Source organism: Aotus nancymaae, unplaced genomic scaffold (assembly GCF_030222135.1).
Source record: "Aotus nancymaae isolate 86718 unplaced genomic scaffold, 86718_ANA_hifiasm-v0.15.2.pri h1tg000092l, whole genome shotgun sequence".
NCBI lineage: Eukaryota > Metazoa > Chordata > Mammalia > Primates > Aotidae > Aotus > Aotus nancymaae.
The window spans coordinates 5,142,194-5,162,841 of NW_026988507.1; the positions used below are offsets into that span (position 1 = coordinate 5,142,194).

The following is a 20,648-nucleotide window of genomic DNA, read 5'->3' on the forward strand; positions in this document are numbered from 1 at the left end:
CTTTTATAGATTATTCTTTTGGCATGATATCTAATAATCTTTAGCCTAATCCAAGGTCAAAAAGATTTTCTCTTATTTTTATAAAGTTTTATAGTTTAGGTTTGTGATTTGCTCCAAGTGAATTCTTACATATGACGAGAAGCACGGATGCAAATTCATTTTAAAAATATAGATATCCCGTTCTTTCAGTACTGTTCATTGAAAGATTATCTTTTTTTCTTCTTGTTTTTCATCGTCTGAAATTTCTATAACCTTGCTCTAGATGGAGTATGGCAAGGCCTCAAACTGTTTCAAAACTGTTCTAGCAAGTACTGAAGGAATGCATAGGATCACTGCAGACCCAAGCACGCTGGAGGCTTGCTAGAAACATTATCTTTTGTGTCTTTATAAAAATTAGTTGTCCATAGGCTTGTGAATGTATTTCTAGACTATTCTATTCTGTTCCACTAATTTGTCTATATTTATACCAGTACTATGCTGATTACTGTAGCTTTATAATAATTATTGAAATCTGGTACTGTTAAACCTTCAAGTTTTTCTTCTATTTGAGAATAATTTTGGCCATTGTAGGTCCTTGACATTTCCATGTGAATTTTAGAGTCAGCTTTTTAATTCCTACACAAAAAGTCTGTTGAGGATGATTGTTTTCATGATGGTTCATGTTTTCTGGTTTTACTGTATCCCTGGTAATCTTTGTTTGAATTACCTGACATTGTGAATTTTGCTGTATTAGATGACTTTGTATTCCTCTAAATAATCTTGAGATTTATTCTGAAAAGCAAGTAAAAATGGCGTGGTTAAGTGATATTTGTACTAAAGAATTATTTCAACAGGTTTTTATTGGTAATGTCCAATATTCTCAATTTGTATTTTAAATTTGCGTTATAAAACCTCTTAACCCTTGTTTTGAGGCAATTATCTATAATCTTTTTATAGATTAAAATAAAATTAGGCCGGGCGCGGTGGCTCACGCCTATAATCCCAGCACTTTGGGAGGCCGAGGCAGGTGGATCACGAGGTCAAGAAATCGAGACCATCCTGGTCAACAAGGTGAAACCTCGTCTCTACTAAAAAAATACAAAAATTAGCTGGGCATGGTGGCGCACGCCTGTAGTCCCAGCTACTCCGGAGGCTGAGGCAGGAGAATTGCTTGAACCCAGGAGGCGGAGGTTGTGGTGAGCCGAGATCGCGCCATTGCACTCTAGCCTGGGTAACAAGAGCGAAACTCCGTCTCAAAAAAAAAATAAAAATAAAAAAATTAAATTAAATTAAAATACATTAAATTATGAAAGCTTATCAGTCTTTTCTGCTAATATGTTGATGAAATTTCATACTTACAGTAGGTATTTAATAATACTTAACCACGAAAAAGGATAATTAATGGCTAATAAATGAAATTATTTTTTAAAGCTGGTGACATATATCATGACCAAGGATGAGACATCTATGCAAGAGGAATGATCTGACTTGTTTAGTGAGAAACAAGCCAGTCAGAGAATCTCTTTGCAAGTGTCTGAATGAGAGAGACAGAGAGCAATACAAATGATACAGTGGCCCAGAAGTAAAGTGATGCTCCATGAGAAAGTAGAAAGAAGAAAGTAGAAAAATAGAAGACATTTGTTTTTTCTCTTGTAAATTTATTTAAATTCCTTGTAGATTCTGGGTATTAGCCCTTTGTCAGATGGATAGATTGCAAAAATTTTCTCCCACAGTCCCATCAAAAAGTGGGTGAAGGATATGAACAGACACCTCTCAAAAGAAGATATTTATGTGGCCAAGAAACATATGAAAATAAGCTCATCATCACTGGTCATTAGAGAAATGCAAATCAGAACCACAATGAGGTACCGTCTCACACCAGTTAGAATGGTGATCATTGAAAAATCAGTAAACAACAGATGCTGGAGAGGATGTGGAGAAATAGAAACGCTTTTACACTGTTGGTGGGAGTGTAAATTAGTTTACCTATTGTGGAAGACAGTGTGGCGATTGCTCAAGGATCTAGAACCAGAAATACCACTTGACCCAGCAATCCCATTACTGGATATATAGCCAAAGGATTATAAATCATTCTACTATAAAGTCACATGCACATATATGTTTATTGCAGCACTATTTACAATAGCAAATACATGGAACCAACTCAATGCCCATCAATGATAGACTAGATAAAGAAAATGTGGCACATACACACCATGGAATACTATGTAGCCATAAAAAAGGATGAGTTCATGTCCTTTGTAGGGACATGGAAGAAGCTGGAAACCATCATTCACAGCAAACTAACACAGAAACAGAAAACCAAACACTGCATGTTCTCACTCATAGGTGGGAGCTGAACAGTAAGAACATATGGACACACGGAGGGGAATCTTACACACTGGGGCTTGTCAGGAGAGAGTGGGGCTAGGGGAGGGATAGCATTAGGAGAAATACCTAATGTAGATGATGGGTTTATGGGTGCAGCAAACCACCATGGCACATGTATACCTGTGTAACGAACCTGCACGCTCTGCAAATGTATCCCAGAACTTAAAGTATAATTAATAATAATAATAATAAAAGAAGACATGTGTAAGCAGAAACAGTGAGCAATAAAGAAAGAAAATAAGGAGCGGTTTACTCATTATTAAAGAATTTAAAGGCCAGATGCAGTGAGTAGCTCATGCCTGTAATCCCGTCACATTGGGAGGCCAAGGTGGGAGGATTGCTTGAGGTCAGGAGTTCAAGACTTGCCTGGATAACATAGGGAGACCATGCCCCTGCCCCAATGCCATCTCTATGAAAAATTAAAAATGGTTTACTCATTATTAAAGAATTTAAAGACCAGGTGCAGTGGCTCACACCTGTAGTCCCAGCCACTTGTGGGGCTGAAGTGGGAGGATCATTAGAACCAGGAGTTCAAAGCTGCAATGAGCCATGATAGCACCACTGCCCTCCAGACTGGGCAACAGAGAAAGACCCTACCTCTCTTAAAGAACAGAGAATAGATAGGGAGGGCAGAAGAATAGAGTCGTTAGCTTGGCAGAGAGCTAGGGTTGCTATCCACTTATAAAGGCTGCCTTTTGAGTACAAGATATACTGCTTCACACTCAACAGCCAGGAACTGTGTTACTATAAGCCCTGGCTTGTTGCTGATTCCAATTCTTTAGAAATTTCCCAAATTTCCTTAAAATGATGACCATTAGCTGATGTATTCTGACTTTATGTTTATTTCTTATAACCCTAAAGTTGTTAAAATTTAGAAATAGGTTATTCTGATTTCTGAAGTAAGACTAGACCACATCAAATTGAAATATGGGCAACAGATAAGCACATAGTCTTTACTGCCATATTACAGCAATTTCAGAAAGCTTGAAGAGTTGGATAGTTACTCTTCAAAACTTTAAGCATGTAGATTGTTGAACAATAATATCAACCAGCTTCACTTATTTAACATTAATAGAACACTCTAGTAACAACACATCCTTTTCAAGTACATATAGAACATTAACAACACTATATTATATTCTGAACTATAAAACAATTCTCAAAGTTTAAAAAGATTCAATTCCTTTAAAGTATGTTCTCTGAACACAATAGAATTAAATTAGAAACTAATACATAAAGATCTCTGAAAATCTACAAATACTTGGAAATATATGACACATGCCTACAGAGTCCACTAGCCAAAGAAATTAAAGAAAAATTACAAAGTATTTTAAATGGAATAAAAGAAAACATAGCATATCTAGTTTTGTGAGATGTTGCAAAATCAGTACTTATGGGGGGATTTATTGCACTAAATGTCTATATTAGAGAAGAAAGGTCTCAAGTCAACGAACTCAGCTTCTACCTAAAAAAATTAGAAAAAGATAAGAAAAATAACCCAAAATAAATAGAAGAGAAGAAATAAAAGACTAGAACAGACATTATAAAATTAAATAGAAAATGGGAAAAGTAGAAAAAATTAAAAGCAAAAAGGTGGTTCATTAGAAAGGTCAATAGAATTCATGAATTTCTAGTCAGACTAATGAAGATAAAAGAGAGGAGACACAAATGACAAATATTATGAGAGAGGTGACATTACTGCAGATTATACAGATATTAAAAGAAAAAGAAATATAAACATTATCATAATGATTAAGAAACTTAGGTAAAATGGGGAAATTAATGAGAAAAAGTACCCAATTGGCTGGGCACAGTGGCTCATGCCTGTAATCCCAGCATGTTGGGAGGCCGATGCAGGTGGATCACCTGAGGTCAGGAGTTCAAGACCAGCCTGGCCAACATGGTGAAACCCCATCTCTACTAAAAATAAAAAAGTAGCTGGGTGTGGTGGCATGCGCCTGTAGTCTCAGCTACTTGGGAGGCTGAGGCAGGATAGTTGCTTGAATCTGGGAGGTGAGGTTGCAGTGAGTTGAGATCATGCCACTGCACTCCAGCCTGGGTGACAGAGCAAGACTCCATCTCAAAAAAAAAAAGTACTCAACTTTACACAAGAAGAAACAACCTACACAGTTCTATATCTATCAAAGCAATTGAATATGTATCTGGAAACTTTTTTGAGGTCCAGTTAGTTTCATTGGTGAATTCTACTAAATATTTAAAGAACTAATAGCATTCTATGCAAACTCTTCTAGAGAATTGAAGAAAAGGGAATTTTGCCACATCATTTCATGAGGCTAGCATTATGCTGATGCCAGGACTAATAAAGACATTACAAGAAAAGAAATCAACAGACTAATATTCTTCATGAACAAAGATGTACAAATTCTAAAAGTCTGTAGCAAATGGAATCCAACAATATATAAAGACATATCATGGCCAACTAGGGTTTATCCCAAGAACATAAGTATGATTTAATATTTGAAAATAAAATCAGTCATTGTAATTCACTACATTAAAAACTTAAAAGAAGATCTCCCTCATAGATGCATAAAAAGGATTTGACAAAAACAAATAACCTGACTTAAGGAAGAAAACTTTCAGCAAAATGGAAATAGAAGACTTCCTCAATCTAATAAAGAGCATCTGTGAAAAAATACAGTTAGCATCACATTTAATGGAGAAAGACTAAGTGCTTTTTCTCTAAGATTAGGAACAAGACAAAGATGTCCACCCACCACATTTTTTTTTTTTGAGACAGAGTCTTGCTCTGTTGCCCAGGCTGGAGTGCAATGGCACAATCACGGCTCACCGCAACCTCCGTCTGCAAGGTTCAAGCAATTCTCCTTCCTCAGCCTCCTGAGTAGCTGGGATTACAGGTGCGCACCACCAACCCTGGTTGATTTTTGTATTTTAGTAGAGACAGGGTTTCACCATGTTGGTCAGGCTGGTCTCGAACTCCTGACCTTGTGATCTACCCACCTTGGCCTCCCAAAGTGCTGGGATTACAGACGTGAGCCACTGCGCACAGCCCCTCAGCACTTTTATTCAACATTATACTTAAAGTTTTAGCTTATTCAATATAACAAGAAAAACAAAAGGGGACAGATTGAAAAGAAAGAAGTAAAACTGTCTTGTTTGCAGAAGGTATTATCATCTATGTAGAATATTTTATTAAAGGTAAAAATATCTGTTTGAATGAATAAGTTACTTTACTGAAGTTTCAGGATACAAATCAATATACAAAAATTGATTGTATTTCTATATGCTAGCCTCAAATAGAAATTAAAGTTAAAAATACTATGTACAATAGTATCTAAAACTACTGAGTACTTAAAGATGAATCTGATAAAATATGTGAAAGACACATACCATGAAAATAACAAAATATTACTGAAGGAATTTAAATAACATGTCAATTAATGGAAAGATATACTGAATTCTTGGTCAGAAGATGTAAATTAAACCCAAATTGATTTTTAGATTCAATGCAATCTCAATCAAAATACCAGCAGGTTTTTATATAAAAATGGACAAACTGTTTCTAAAGTTTATATAAAAACGTGAAGAACCTAAAAAGGCAAAAATAGTTCTGAAATAGAACACAATTGGAAGACAAACACTAGCTAATTTCAAGACTTGTATAACCAGAGCAATCAAGAAAATGTGGAATCGGAGTGAAGATAAAAAAGTAGATCAATGGAAAATAATAAAGTTCAGAAATAGACTCACACATACATGTACAACTTTCTTTTTTATAAAGATGCCAAGGCAATTAAATGTAGAAAATATAGTATTTTCAATAAATTGTGCCTGAATAATTAAAAATCCACAAAAATTAGCTTCAATCCATTTTATGTATAGTATTCAAAATAACTCAAAATGCATCACAGAGCTAAATGTTAACCTTAAATGTGAAACATTCAAAGAAAGCATAGGAGGAAATTTTCGTGACTTTGGGTTAGGCAAAACTTTCTCATGTATATCAAAAACACAATCCGTTTTTAAAAAAAGATAAATTGGATTCCATCAAAACAAAGATTTTTACTCCTCAAAAGGCCCTGTAAGAGAATAAGAAGCAAACCACAGACTAAGAAAATAATTGCAAAGCACATATCTGATAAAGTACTTGTGTTTCGAATATATAAATAACTCTCAAACCTCAAGAACATAAATAACCTAATTAAAAATTTTTTTTAAAGATTTAAACAACAGACCCTTCACCAAAGAATATATAGGGATGGAAAATAAGCACATTAAAAATGCTTACCGTCATTCTTTATTAAGGAAATGCAAGTTAAAGCTACAGTAAGATGCCGGCATACATACACTTACCTTTATAATTCAACCATTCTACTCCTAGGTATTTACTGAGGAGAAATGAAACGTTCAACAGACAAACAGATGAAACAATGATATCTGTGCTATGGAATAATACTCAACATTGAAAAGGAATGAGCTATTGATTTGCTATAATATAGATGACACTCAAAATAATTTTGCTGCATGAAAGAAATCAGCCCTCCAAAATATATACGATATGATCTGATTTATAAAATGAAACTCATGTTTCATAATGAAAGCAAAACAATGGTTATTAGGAGATTGAGTCAGGGAGATTGGCAAAATGGATTATAAAGGAATGCAAGGAAATTTTGGGGGATGGAGATAAATTTACTATCTCGATTGTGTTGACATATGTCTTAAAACTTATTAAGTTATACATTTTAAATTTGCACAGTTTATTGTATGTCAAAAGATGGTAGATCTCAAGTTTTCTTATTGCAATTTAAAAAATCTCAAATCCTCAATAAAGCTGTTTTAAAAATAGTAATTTCTTAGGTTAAGTAAAGAACAATGGTTTTAAGAACATTTTGGTTATTTTATCATTATGATTTTAACTAAAATTGTCATTTTATAAGTAGGTTTTCTGTATGAATATGTGTATTCTGGAATGAATTTAGAAAGATAAAATCGTCATTGAAAAGCAGAAAAGCAACAAAACAAAGTTCGTTCATCTCCGTAACACCAAAACAGCAAGTAATACAAATGCACCCACAGAGGATGGTTTAATGATCCAACAGTACGCATATCAAAGTAAGAAGGTGAGATGGGTAATGTATATAAAAAATATACGAAGAGCCATAAAAAGCAAAAGGCTAGTATTTCAAGTGCAGAGAAGTTGTGTTTAATATACTCAGAGAAAGGGCACAGGCATAAATAGATATTCTGGTTATGATATAAGATAGAAAAAAGATCAGTTGCTTGATTTACTCACTTCACTTCTCCATCTGGAGTATATGACATGATTCCCTTGTCTGTGTACTTTCGTACATAAAAGTTCCACCATTTCAAAGTTCGTTGTTTGGAATTTTTCCACTGAATCCCTTAAAGACCCCCTTGTAGGTCAAGAAGAGCTCAGATACCCCAACCTGCAATGGCTCAGTCACTTTTGGGAATGGCTGATGGGCATGTTTGAGGTAGTTTTATTGCTGTTTTTGCTGATAGGTAGGAACTTCACTGCGTTGAGGTAAAGGAATAAATGAAAGTGGCCCTTTTGACTTTCTTGCTTTTTTGAAGCTGGAGTGAAAGAACCCAGACCACATCCCTGGGCTGTTCCTCTTTCTCCCATGAGGCTGGAAATGTGTATAGCTGGGGAGCTGCCCCTCACTGGAGGTGGTTTGGATATTTACCCTGCCCAAGTTTCATGTTGAAATGTAATCTCCAGTGTTGGAGGTGGGTCCTGATGGGAGGTGACTGGATCATGGAGTGGGTTTATCGTGAATGAGTTAGCACCATTTTCTTGGAACTCTTCTCATGATAGTGAGTTCTCGTGAGAGCTGATTGTGTTATATAAACGTGTGTGGCACCGCTCCCTCTCTCTTGCTCCTGCTTTCACCATGTGATGTGCCTGCTTTCCCTTTGCCTTCCACCATAATTGGACGCTTCCTGAAGTTTCCCCAGAAGCTGAGCAAATGTCAGCACCATGCTTCCTCTAAAACTTGCAGAATCACGAACCTATTAAACCTCTTTTCTTTATATATTACCCAGTCACAGGTATTCCTTTATAGCAATGCCAGAATGGCTTGATACACTTTCTTTCCTTCCTTTCTTCAGCCTGCCTCTGAAACCTTTGACTCTGTCACACTTCGCTAACAGAAGAGAATGTGAGTAGCTCAGAATATCTGAGTGGGGTGGGTAGACTAAGCCTGCTCTTCTCTAGGCGTTAAGTAGGACTTCTCTTTCTAGCTTGTTAGTTCTCTCTACTTGTCAGCAAAGTTCTCTGGATCAGCTTTTCCTTGCTTTGAAGTAGAAAGATCTGAGATTAATGTTTCTGCTTCAGAGGGAAGAAGGTGAAGTAGGGGTTTCAGCTTTATTTAGTTTGAGGCCTCTCAGACCTTCCTCACTCAGGCAGTCTTCCACACAGTCCAGGCAAGCACACCGGAGTTTCAGGTTAGAGTGTGGGTCTAAATCCCTTGTTAAAAACAGTGTTTCGCTGGGGAGACCAGATTAGAGATTTCCCAAAGAACTCAAAATAGAACTACCTTTCCACCCCACAATGCCATTATTGCGTATATACCCAAAGGAAAATACATCCTTCTATCAAAAATACACATGCACTTGCATGCTCATTGCAGCGCTATTCACAGTAGGAAAAACATGGAGTCAACCCAGGTACCCATCAACAGTGCATTGGATAAAGAAAGTGTGATCTATATATGCATATACCATAAAATCCTATGCAGTTATAAAAAGAATGAAAGCATTTATTTCACAGCAACATGAATGCAGCTGGAGACCATTATCCTAAGCAAACTAACGCAGAAACAGAAAACCAAATACTTCATGTTCTAACTTGTAAGTGGGAGGTAAACATTGGGTGCGCGTGGACATGAAGATGGCAAAAACAGACACTGGGGACTATTAGAGGGTGGGATGGCAAGCGCTGAAAAACTATCTGTTGGGACGACCCAGATGTGGGTTCAGTTATACTCCAAACTTCAGCATAATGCAATATACCTTTGTAACAAACCTGCATATGTACCCCTGAATCTAAAATAAAAATTAACAAAGGAATAAAACAAAACAACAACAATAAAAATAGTGTCTACAGAGCATAGAGGATTTTTAGGACCGTGAAAATACTCTGCATGGTATTATAATGCTAGACACGTCACTACACATTTGTCTAAACTTATAGAAAGCACAAGACCAAGAGCAAACCCTGATGTAAACAGTGGGCTTTGGTGATAATGATGTGTCAATATGCTACTCCATTGGAGGATGTTGATACTGGCAAAGGCTGTGCATGTGTGGGGCAGGGGATAGATGGGAAACCTTTATTCCTTCCCTTCAATTTTGCCATGAACCTAAAGCTGCCCTAAGAAAATAGCGTTTTCTTAAAAAAATAGTGTGTCCCATTACCTAGTTTTGGTCCCAGTGCTTAGTATTTTCCCAAGAAACCTGATGAGAAGGGGCAGACTGGGTGAAGCCAGTGTTCAGGTGTCTGGAACTTTTGCCATGACCATCAGTGTCTCTCATTGAAAATATCAATTGGCATCCTGTTTCAACACTACTTACAGTGGCAGGAAACCAGGTTACAGAACCCCAAATACCTAAGGACCATTTGGAATATTACTTCTGTCAGAAGTGCCTTCCTTGATATTGACCTAGACACCCGTAATTTATTAGCTTTCTTTGTAACACGAGATAAGGAGTTCTAGGCTAGAATAACTTCAAAATTCCTTAAAATTAAGAACAAAAGGCAGTTTTGCAATTGGCAACTGAGGGGCTTAAGGTCTGGATCTCTTTTCTCACCTCATAATGAAATGTTTAGATATTTATGCTTCAGGGGATCCTCAAGCAGGGATGCTTACGTCCCCATGAATTCAATGTGTCTATGCATGTATGTCTTCCATATGTTTGCACATACATATTTGCATATACATTTCTATAAAAGCATATCTATATAAGCACACAAAACTACGGCTATACTACATAATAGTTTAAAATAGTAAGAATCCCAGCTTTCAGATCACTTGTATGGCTTTTTTTGGAACTTAGTTTCTTTTACATCGTATTTGCAGTGTGGATTAAATGTCCTTCAAAATCAATTCCAGTTCCAGATCTAAAATTCTATAATTCTATGACATTATGTGACGATAAAATCTTTGTAATTATATATATATAGTTATGTGCAGTTACCTGTATCTTCATTTATGTTCAGAGTACTTGATTCAGTTCAATCCGTTAAAACATTCAAGTAGACTCAGGGGCATACGAAGTAAATAAGACATTGTCCCTTCCTAAAGATGTTTTCACTCCAATAGGGGAGCTAGCAAGATAGAAATAGCTTACATATTAATAGAGCAAACTAATGCTTAATTTTTCTGTGAAGTGGTAAATTAAAAACTAGAGATTTTCAACTCTACATTCTTCAAGATTGTCTCTCATTCTTTAAGACGTAATTTTCTCCAGGCTATTTTTATATACCCCATGATTGAACAAATGGCTTCTTCTATGCACCCTCAGATTTTAAGTATGCCTTTATCACAATCTACCATATTTTATTGAAATCATTTTCTTCATTTTTGTCCCACTCATGAAATTTTAAGCTCTTTGACAGTAGGGACTATGTGTTATTTATATTTATATTTATAGCACATAGCATATTTTCTGGCACATAAAAAGTCCTTAATATGTGATTATTGATCTGAATAATAATTGAATTTGATAAAATTTTACAAAATTCTATTACTGTACAGTGCAATGGAGTTCATGAAAATTTTTCACATTATTTCATTTAACTTTCACAGCAATTATGAAATCTAGATCCTGCAATTAGTTTCACTTTACAGGGGAAAAGAGACTCATAAAACTAGCAATAACTAAACAAGGAAAATCTCTAATCATGGATCGGCTATTTTTTTCGCAGGAAATTATATAGATATATTTTGCAAATTGCAGAAAGCATGTAAACATATCAAGCTTATGCATTGTATCACTTTAAATTTTCTATTTGCTTGGCTATTTTACCTCTCGCCTTTTTGGCCCTTGGTGGGGTATAAAGAGTTCACTCTTACCATTCAACACCCATTGCAAATTGGGGACTTTCCCACTCTAACGAGTTGGAGGACTCTCTACCAATCAAAGGGCAAGAATTTTTAAGCCAATGAAATGAAAATGTGAATTATAGAGACTAAATAACTACCTTTTAAAATGAGGTTTCATGTGAATACAGTGCACGGAACCCAATGTGGACTGGCTAGCTTATCTACAGGCCTCTTCTGAGACGAGCTGCCTTTTTTGACAGTGGCTGCAGCTAGCCTTTTATACATAGAATGTTCTACTTCATGCTATATGACTCTGACACTCTGAATTTAAGTATAAGCCCAAGGATCAATGGCTGACCTGGAATCAAGCGTCCATAAACAATAACATGGCTTAAAATCATGGCATAATTTATTTGCTATAATCACATCATATAGAGTGCCCCTATAGTTACTGACTGCTTAGCGATGCCCAATCAGATCCTTATCCTTAGGAGGTTTACATGCAAGCGTTATATCTCAACATATTTGAGTTCTAGCCCTTCTTTTCTGGGGTTTTGAAGGTACCAAACCCCACATCACAAGCAAAGATTTAAATACCTGGTCACCAAATTTGAGACCAAAGTCTTCAGTGCTTTCACAAAGATCAATTTTCTTCCTACTTTGAAAGTTTAACTAAGTCTGCAGAAAGGGAGAGAGGAGAAAGGGTGCAAGAGGGGACTGGGAGGAGAGAGGAACACGTGGAGGGAGTAGATTGCTCCAATTGAGAAGGGAAAGAAAGATCACAAGGAACGGACAGTAAAGTGGAGGAGACTGCAGCCAAGCTGCCCTTGAGTTGTAAGCCCCTCACTGACCTTGGTTTTAGGTCAAATCAAGGTACAACAATCTTGGACACTGTTAGGCCTCCAGAACTTGGGGGTCACACTCCTTGCATGTGATCAGGAGCACTCTATGAGAGAACTAAACCAAGCAGTTGGGAATTTCCTTAAGGGTTGGGCAATAGTAGACCCATTGTCATTGTTACAGAAGCCTTATAAATCAGCATTGTTGCAGGATGGCAGAAGGAGAGAGACGGAGGGTAAATGATTTCTTATAACGTGAGAACACATGTCTATCAATCAACAGGTGATTTGTGCTGAGGGGACCATAAGGAAAACAAGTGCTGCCTTGTATCCTGTATCCATAAGGCTTGTTTCTGCAGCTGTAAGTTCTGTTTCCTCTAACTCTTAATTTCATCTGTATCTACCATTGCAATAAACACTCATTAGCCAAGTAACCAGTGTTTATATCTCTATTCTTTGCAAACTTTCAGAGACTAACACAGTCATCTTGGGTGAAATATGGTGGATGTACTTGTCATGATAGGCTTGATTATGCCGTGGTAACTAATATACAACCTCAAACCTCAGTGGCTCAAAGCTATCAGATTTACTTCTTGTTGACATGCCCATTGTGGACAATTTGTGGGATCTACTCTGCTGCATCCTCTAGGACTCACTCAGTCTGAACAAGCAAATTCACCTGGAAGTTGCCAACCACTCTGGCAGAGGAAAGGAGAGCTGGGCACTTTTTATTATTATGCACTGGCTCTTGAAACTTCTGCTTGGCATTTATGCTCACATTTCATTGGCTAAAGCATTTCATATGGTCAGATGTAACTTCAAGCAGGCCCAGCAGGGCATCTTCATAGATGCCTACAAGTTTAAGAGAAATATTTTGTGGGTAGCATAAATAGTGGCTGAAGAAGGAAGGGAAAATCTAGATGAAATAATATCTCTGTGCTTTTGAAGCAATGAGATGTTATCATCTTGAATATTCATTCAAAAATGTGGACCATTTGTACTATGACCTAGAGATCTTTTTCTTAGAATCATTATTTTTTTTAAAACAGTATCTGTATTATAATGAAATTTGCAAGGAAATTTATAACTAAGCTTTCTTGGTTAATATACCATTCCTAAGGGATCAAGGAACCTTCACAGTGGTAGATTAGAAAAACTGCAACCATGTGTTTATGGCCTATTTTCCTAGTACAATGAGTGTATGATAGATTTAAAGTTAATACTTGATGATCATTAAGTTTTAAAACCTCAGCACAGTGACTACAACTACAAGATATGGTCAAAAAGAAACACTAATTTAAAGAGGATATGATTAAATAAACTTTATTCCTCCTGAACAAATCTAGTATTCGTTTAGCATCTTATAAATGTTTCTTAAAGAATTGTTAGGTAAATCTAGATTTAAGCAGATACTTCATAGAAATATCATATATTTAAACATTTCAAAAAAAGTTTCTATCATGTAAAGAGCTATATAAATTATTATAAGATCATATATAACAATAAAGTAAAACTAGCTTTCAGATATATTTTGAAGTCACACAATAAAGTAGAAATTTAATGATTATGAGGATTCTACTGTCAGGAGAAATATAGTTTTTTTTGTCTTCTTCCTACTGTTTGGAGCATTTAATGAAAAAAGATCTGAAATTAGATGTTTCTATCTCCAAATGAGTTCAACATCAGTAAAAGACATTATAATTTATGTATCAAAGATCCAAGCTTATGTATCTTACATCTTTAGCAGAACTCCAGTAATTTAAGTTTTCCTTGCTGGGTGTGCCGGATGTTGTCTGGATGTGTAAGCCACATTGGCATCATAATGTTTTATAGTAAAATATTCCTGGCACAACCTCAGTCCTTTCTTGGGAAGGAGAGCTGTACAGAGCGAATAACAGACATGAATTTCTGTAGTATAATTCTTGAAGATATTCCGCTTAAGGATTTTTATACAAATTCCCTTCTCCCACCTCATTCTTGTGGAGATTACCAAAAAAAGTTCGTATTTTTTCAAACTTTAATTCTTGTAAAAAGCCACAGAAATATTATGGTTAAAAATTTCAAAGCTCTTCTATTAATGCAGTAAACTGTAAGAGTGCTTTGAACATTGCTTCATTTCCTATTTATTTCAGTTGAAAATTTAACTGAGGTTTATTTCCACTTTGAAAGTTCACACAAATATTAGAGAATACGATGTGCCTCAAGATTTCTGAGAGCCGCTGAGGATGCTGGATATTTCCATATTGTTTACAAGAATTTTCCAAGTTGATAGTACAGCAAATAGATAGTTCTGTTAGCATATTAGTCTGTTTACACTTTAAATGACTCCTTGATATTCTAGGATGATGCATATGCTTAACTTTTCATTTCGACAAATTTCAAAGTTGAGAAAATAAACACCAGTGTAACATCACCTAGGTGTATCAATTAGCTTTGCTACTTTTATTTTCCTTTTCATTTCATATATGTATATGCATGTTTGTTTTATTTCTTTGCAGAGTCATTTAAAAATAAGTCACAGGCGTCTTGCCGCTGTATTTATACATATTTCATCATCATCTCCTGAAAACTGGGAAACTTTTCTAAATACCATAATGCCACTATTACATCCACAATTTTAACATTGATACTATAATATTACGTAATATATAGCCAGTCTTAAAATATCCTCAATTGCATTGATAATGTTCCACACAGCTTTTATTTTTAAAAATTCAGAATCCAATAGGGGTCATATATTTCATTTAGTCTCTTGATCTCTTTCAATCTAAAGTAGTTCCTAAGCCTTTGTTCTATCTTTAGTTCTCCTGACAGTTTTGAAGAGTCGAGGTCAGTTGTCTTGGAGACCATCCCTCTATCTGGCAGGGTAATTAATGATCTTTTCCCTCAAAACAATGTCAATTAGTCAGATACCTTTTTAAGCCTTTGTATTGAAACATTATGGCCACATTTCTGAAAGAACTAAAAGTAGAACTACGATTTGATCCAGCAATTCTACTGCTGAGTATCTACCCAGAGGAAAAGAAGTCATCAAACAAAAAAGATACCTGCACATGCATGTTTATAGCAGCATAATTCGCAACTGCAAAAATATGAAACCAGCACAAATGCTCATCAATCAACAAGTGGATAAAGAAATTGTGGTATGTATATGATGGAATACTACTCAGCCATAAAAAAGAATGAATTAATCACATTCGCAGCAACCTGGATGGAACTGGAGACTATTATTCTAAGTGAAGTAACTCAGGAACGGAAAAGCAAACATCATATGTTCTCACTCATAAGTGAGAGCTAAGCTATGAGGATGCAAAGGCATAAGAATGATACAATGTGATGGATGCAGCAAACCACCACTATTGCATGTGTATACCTATGTAACAAACCTGCACGATCTGCACGTGTACCCCAGAACTTAAAGTATATAAAAAAAGAATGGTACAATGGGCATTGGGGACTCAGGGAAAAGGGTGGAAGGGGGATGAGGGATAAAAGACCACATATTGGGTTCAATGTATACTGCTCGGGTGGTGGGTGCACCGAATTCTCACAAATCACTGCTAAAGAGCTTACTCATGTACCACTTGTTCCCCAAAAACCTATGGAAACAAAAATTTTAAAAATACCTTCAGGCCACCTGTGCATTGCTGATGTTGCATGTCATCTACAAAAGAATTGGAGTACAGTTATTTTCTGGAGAATTCTGAGAACCTGGATTGATAGATAAATGTAGGGAATCACTGGGCAGTATTTACAGTATGTCTTCCTTAGTTCCTTCTGTAGTCAGTCAATCCAGTAGATCACTGTTACAGGACTTTTCCTACAATCACACTTTTTAACATCGTCTTTCCTCTACCTGAGAACCTTGTGGGTTTATAACATAGTGGTTAAATGCTCTGGAACCACACTGCCCTAGGTTTGAATCCCAGCCCTGCCCTATATTAACAGCAGCAAGTGTTAAGTTATTAACTTTGGTATTAACCTTGAGCAAATTTCTTAATCTCTTTAAGCTTGTTTCTTCATCTGCAAACATCAGAGGATGTTGGGATGGTTAAATGAAACTACATATGTATGTATATGGATATAGTAAATAATTGACATGTTGCTATAAATAATGTCATTAATAATATGGTAAATTATATATAATTATAAATTATGATACTGGCTTTTTATCATCTCTAGTCTGAAATCTCTATCCTTTAGCCTGACCTTTGGAAATCTCCATATAGTCATGTGACCACAACACTCACTACATCTTTCTTTGTCTCCCACTGTTTTAATCTTTCATAGTCTTTTTTTCACTGTACCTGACACATAGGAACTCAGTATTGTTGAATGAATCAGTGAATGCATTAATCTCCGTTCTTATTTCTAGTTGCCTACAATGATTTTTTTACCTTTTTGTCACCTAATACATCATTGACAAATCCTAATTAAATGTCTGGCAGTGTATTACAGGCACTATGCTATGTACTTCAGGGAATGACAAGATTCTTCAGATTCTTTCCTTTCCACTCTGAATGAATTTACAGTCTGCTAAAGATGATAAGATATATTCCTAAATAATAAAAATGCAACAGAGAAGGTGATAAGCCATAAGAGAGATACAGGGAAAGTTCTGAGAAAGTTAAGAGGAGGAAAATATTATTTTGTGAGTGGTGGGAGTCCTTGAGATATTATGCCTTGAACTATGGATGGAACTGGTTTAGACATTAGCAGGAGTGGTAAGGAAGGAAGCTGGGCATGGATTGTCCACATGCTAGGGAGAAGAACAGGAGTGAACAGAGGTACAGAAGTGGAAAAAGCAAGTGGCTTAATTCAGCTGCAGCAAAGAGATCAAGGCGAGCAGTGGAGCATGCAGATGGAAAGGCAGGCTGGAGCTCATCTTGCTCATCTTGCTCGGCACCCCCTAGTGGTTTTAGCACCGAACTGTCCAGAAAGGAAGGGAATGAGGTAGGAAACGCGTGAATGAGAGATAGGGAGGGAGATAGGAAGAAAGGAAAGAAGAAAGAAAGGAAGAAAGATGGAAGAAAAGGAAAGGAAGGAAGGAAGGAAGGATTGTTTTCTAAATTGGACTGAGTGAATACCTTTGCCCTTTCTTTCAAACAAAATCGGTATAATAACATTTGTATCTATTCTTTAACCCATTTACTATGCTTATCTGTAGGTCTTTAAAGAAGTTTCTGTGTTTAATGTGAAAAATATAAGCAAAAATCTCACAAATCAATAAATTAAATTATCTTTCTGCTTACTTTTTTTTTATAGAATGTTAGTTGTGAAAACAGATATACAGGCAATATGCATGTTTTTAGCTGTTTTAGGGAATAACTTTCCCCTCTGGTATCTGTTCTTATCATAAGATAGGCAAACATGCCTGAAGTATGAAACATTAATCCATCACAAATTCGACAGTTGCTCTTTTGAAAGAGCTCAACTCTAGTGTGGGAAATAATAAACTTGAAAATACAAGGTGGGTACAGTAGCTTCAAGGCATAATATAGACAAACGTGATGAAGGAATACAAAAAAGAGAGATTGCTGTCAGCTAACTCTAAAAATTACATTTTATAGGCCAGTTCTCACCCAGATTAAGTCTTCTTACTGTCCCATTGTGTCACAGTGGTAGTGTGGCAATATTATATAGCTGTCATTTATTGAAAGCCTACCTTGAGCCAGGAATTTTACATGTCTTTTCATTCTTCACAGTGACCCTTTAATGCGTAGATTAATATCCTCATCTTTCACACAAAGAAACAGGTGGGTAGGAATAACTTACCCAGCGTCATATAACTAGTAAATAGCTAAGTAGGGATTTCATGTTAGTTTTGCCTGGCTTCCAGGTTTGTATTTATTCCTGCACATTGCACTGTGCTTTTGAGGTTTTTTTATTCTTTGGGGCTTTCCACTCCTGAGGTTTCTGGAATTCCAAGCTGAGATGTTTCAATTGATCTTGATGGCAGAGATCTTAGCAGAATAGATATTAGCAGATTTCTCTGCTTTGTTCTTTGGTGGAATAGTCATCCTGAGCCCGGAATGTTTTTATTTCTGGTTTTGGATGTTTTGCAATTTATTTGGTGAGCTGGTGGGACAATCCAGATAGCAGTTTACTTCTTAGCAGGCCGAGAAAGTTTTGGAAAACATCTGGAGTTGTATGTCTACTTAAAATGGTTGAGATATTAATATGTTAGAGAGATAATTCCATTTCTCCTGTGAGAAAAGAGTTCCTAAGGGGGAAAAAGAGTAGTGTCCTATATCTCAGAAGAGGGAACTGATTCTGAAAATTGCTTAGTGACTGTTACTTGAATCATGGTTGGTATGAACCACTAGTTGCTTTGCTCATTCATTGATAGTACCCATGGACTCAGCAATTGGCCCTACATCTCACTCTTTATCCTCATCATGGTAACAATGAATCAGCTTTTCTCCTCTGCCAATATTGTGAACACTTCAAACTGTAGAAATTTGAGTTCAGCAAAGTCACCCCTGGTCTTCATCTTGCTGAATAATAAGCTGTTCTGAAAACTGTAAAACAAAGCATCATGAATAACTGTGTGCTGAATGCCTTACATTATTTTTATTTTAAAAATTGGCATCTTCTTTTCTCACAGGTGGGAAAGTTTTTGCAGATAATTTTTGGGAAATATTTTTCAATATTTTAAAAAACAAGGTATGTTTTCTCTTTTTTTCAATTAAAAACAGAATGTGTGCTAAAATCCTTTTACATACACAGAAGTAGAAAGGAGAAGATAAAAATTACACAGAATCTGATTATGCAGACACAACCAAGGCTTGATATATTTTTACAGTCCTTTTTGGTACTGTTATTTATGATATAGTCTTTTTGCCATCAATTTCTTTGATACATAGTTAATATACTGTATATATATCTATAAATGCATACAAAAGATAGTTTTCATATAGTTTTACACACACATAAGAATATCCTGTATAGTTATTATAAGGACAAAGAAAAATAAAAAATAAAAGACAATTATCGGTATTGTAAACAAGTTTTCTTAAGAAAATTCGTCATTGTAAATACTTGCTCCTCTCCTTAGAAAGTGTATAAATCCTTGTCAAAACTAGATAGGTCTTTGGCAGTTTCATGACACAAAAAATGTATTTCTCAAGAACCTGGGAGCCATCTCCTTGAATGTAGACATCAAGGGAGATAGTAGCTCTATCTCCCAGTCTGTGTGGGCGAGAAGGAGCCTAAATTTGGTAGGTGCCCTGTTCCAAGTTGCAAAACTATCTTCTGCCATAAAGACATGAGAAGTTTGATTCTTTTCTGGATAAGACAACTAGCTAATACAGATGGTCACTTCAATTATGGTGAATTCAGGATGAATGTGTGACAAATGGTGCCATCAAGTCCTGTTACTTGAGGACTACGATTTTTCATGAGAACATATATGTAACAGGTTGTGCCTGCTTAGTTATATAAAATGGTGAGTTTTTTTAGTCTTTGCAATCTCTTAACAGATTGCCTATGATGTGCCTCACATTCCGGTTTCATGCTTATTTAATAATAAAAGGGTTTTATTTATTTATTACATTTGTGAAAAGGACTTCTGGGCTAGAAATATTTTTTAATTATATTTTCCCAACATTATATATATGTATAAACATGTGGTATAAACATAAATACAGTAGCATAGAAATATTCCAAAGTCTTAGATGAAAGATAAGAAGGGCTTGGCAAGATATCATCTTTCTTATGTTTATTAATATTTCCTATTTAAAAATACTCAGGTTATCCTATCTAGGTTTTGAAAATACATAAAATAATTATTTGCATTACTTGGTATCAAAGATAATAATTATATTGTATACACACTTCTAACTTTGTAAAAGGGCTACCTGTGCGTTGATTTACCTGACAATAAGATTTCTGAAAAGTGAAAGATAAATCACAACAACTTAAACACAATTTTCCCATAAAAAATGAAAAATTTGGAGATTTGTTCCACTGGACTAAAACAGTCCTAACATTATTTTTTGTTATATTGTATTAATATAATGAGCATTTTAATTATTTACGGGGAAAAGCAAATGTATCAGGTTATCTATGCAGTAGCAAGAGAAACCATGGAAGATGTCTGAGTGTAAATGTCCTTAGCACTTAGCTATCTTATTTCTTCTTCTTTAGGCAGATTTTTGCTTTCAATGTCATTATACTTGCTGATCTCCTAGACTCAATGTTATTTAATTTTGGTGGTATCGTCACATTTTTCTAATTGTTCATTTACTAGGGTGAAAAATGATCAATGTAAGTAATTTTTTTAAACAAGGCTGATAGTTTTTAGTTTGACTGCAATACTAATAAATTTTTACTGTTTCTTCCTCTGGAGGTTTTTCTGTGAGGTTGAGTTCCTCCCATCTTAATTTTA

General features: G+C 35.6%; 1 non-coding gene across 1 annotated transcript; it reads right to left on the reverse strand.

Moving 5' to 3' along the window:
* Positions 1-230: 230 nt before the first annotated feature.
* On the reverse strand, positions 231-363 carry LOC135271841 (small nucleolar RNA SNORA9). The gene has a single exon (XR_010339973.1). It is a non-coding gene; the product is annotated as a small nucleolar RNA SNORA9 (small nucleolar RNA).
* Positions 364-20,648: the final 20,285 nt, after the last annotated feature.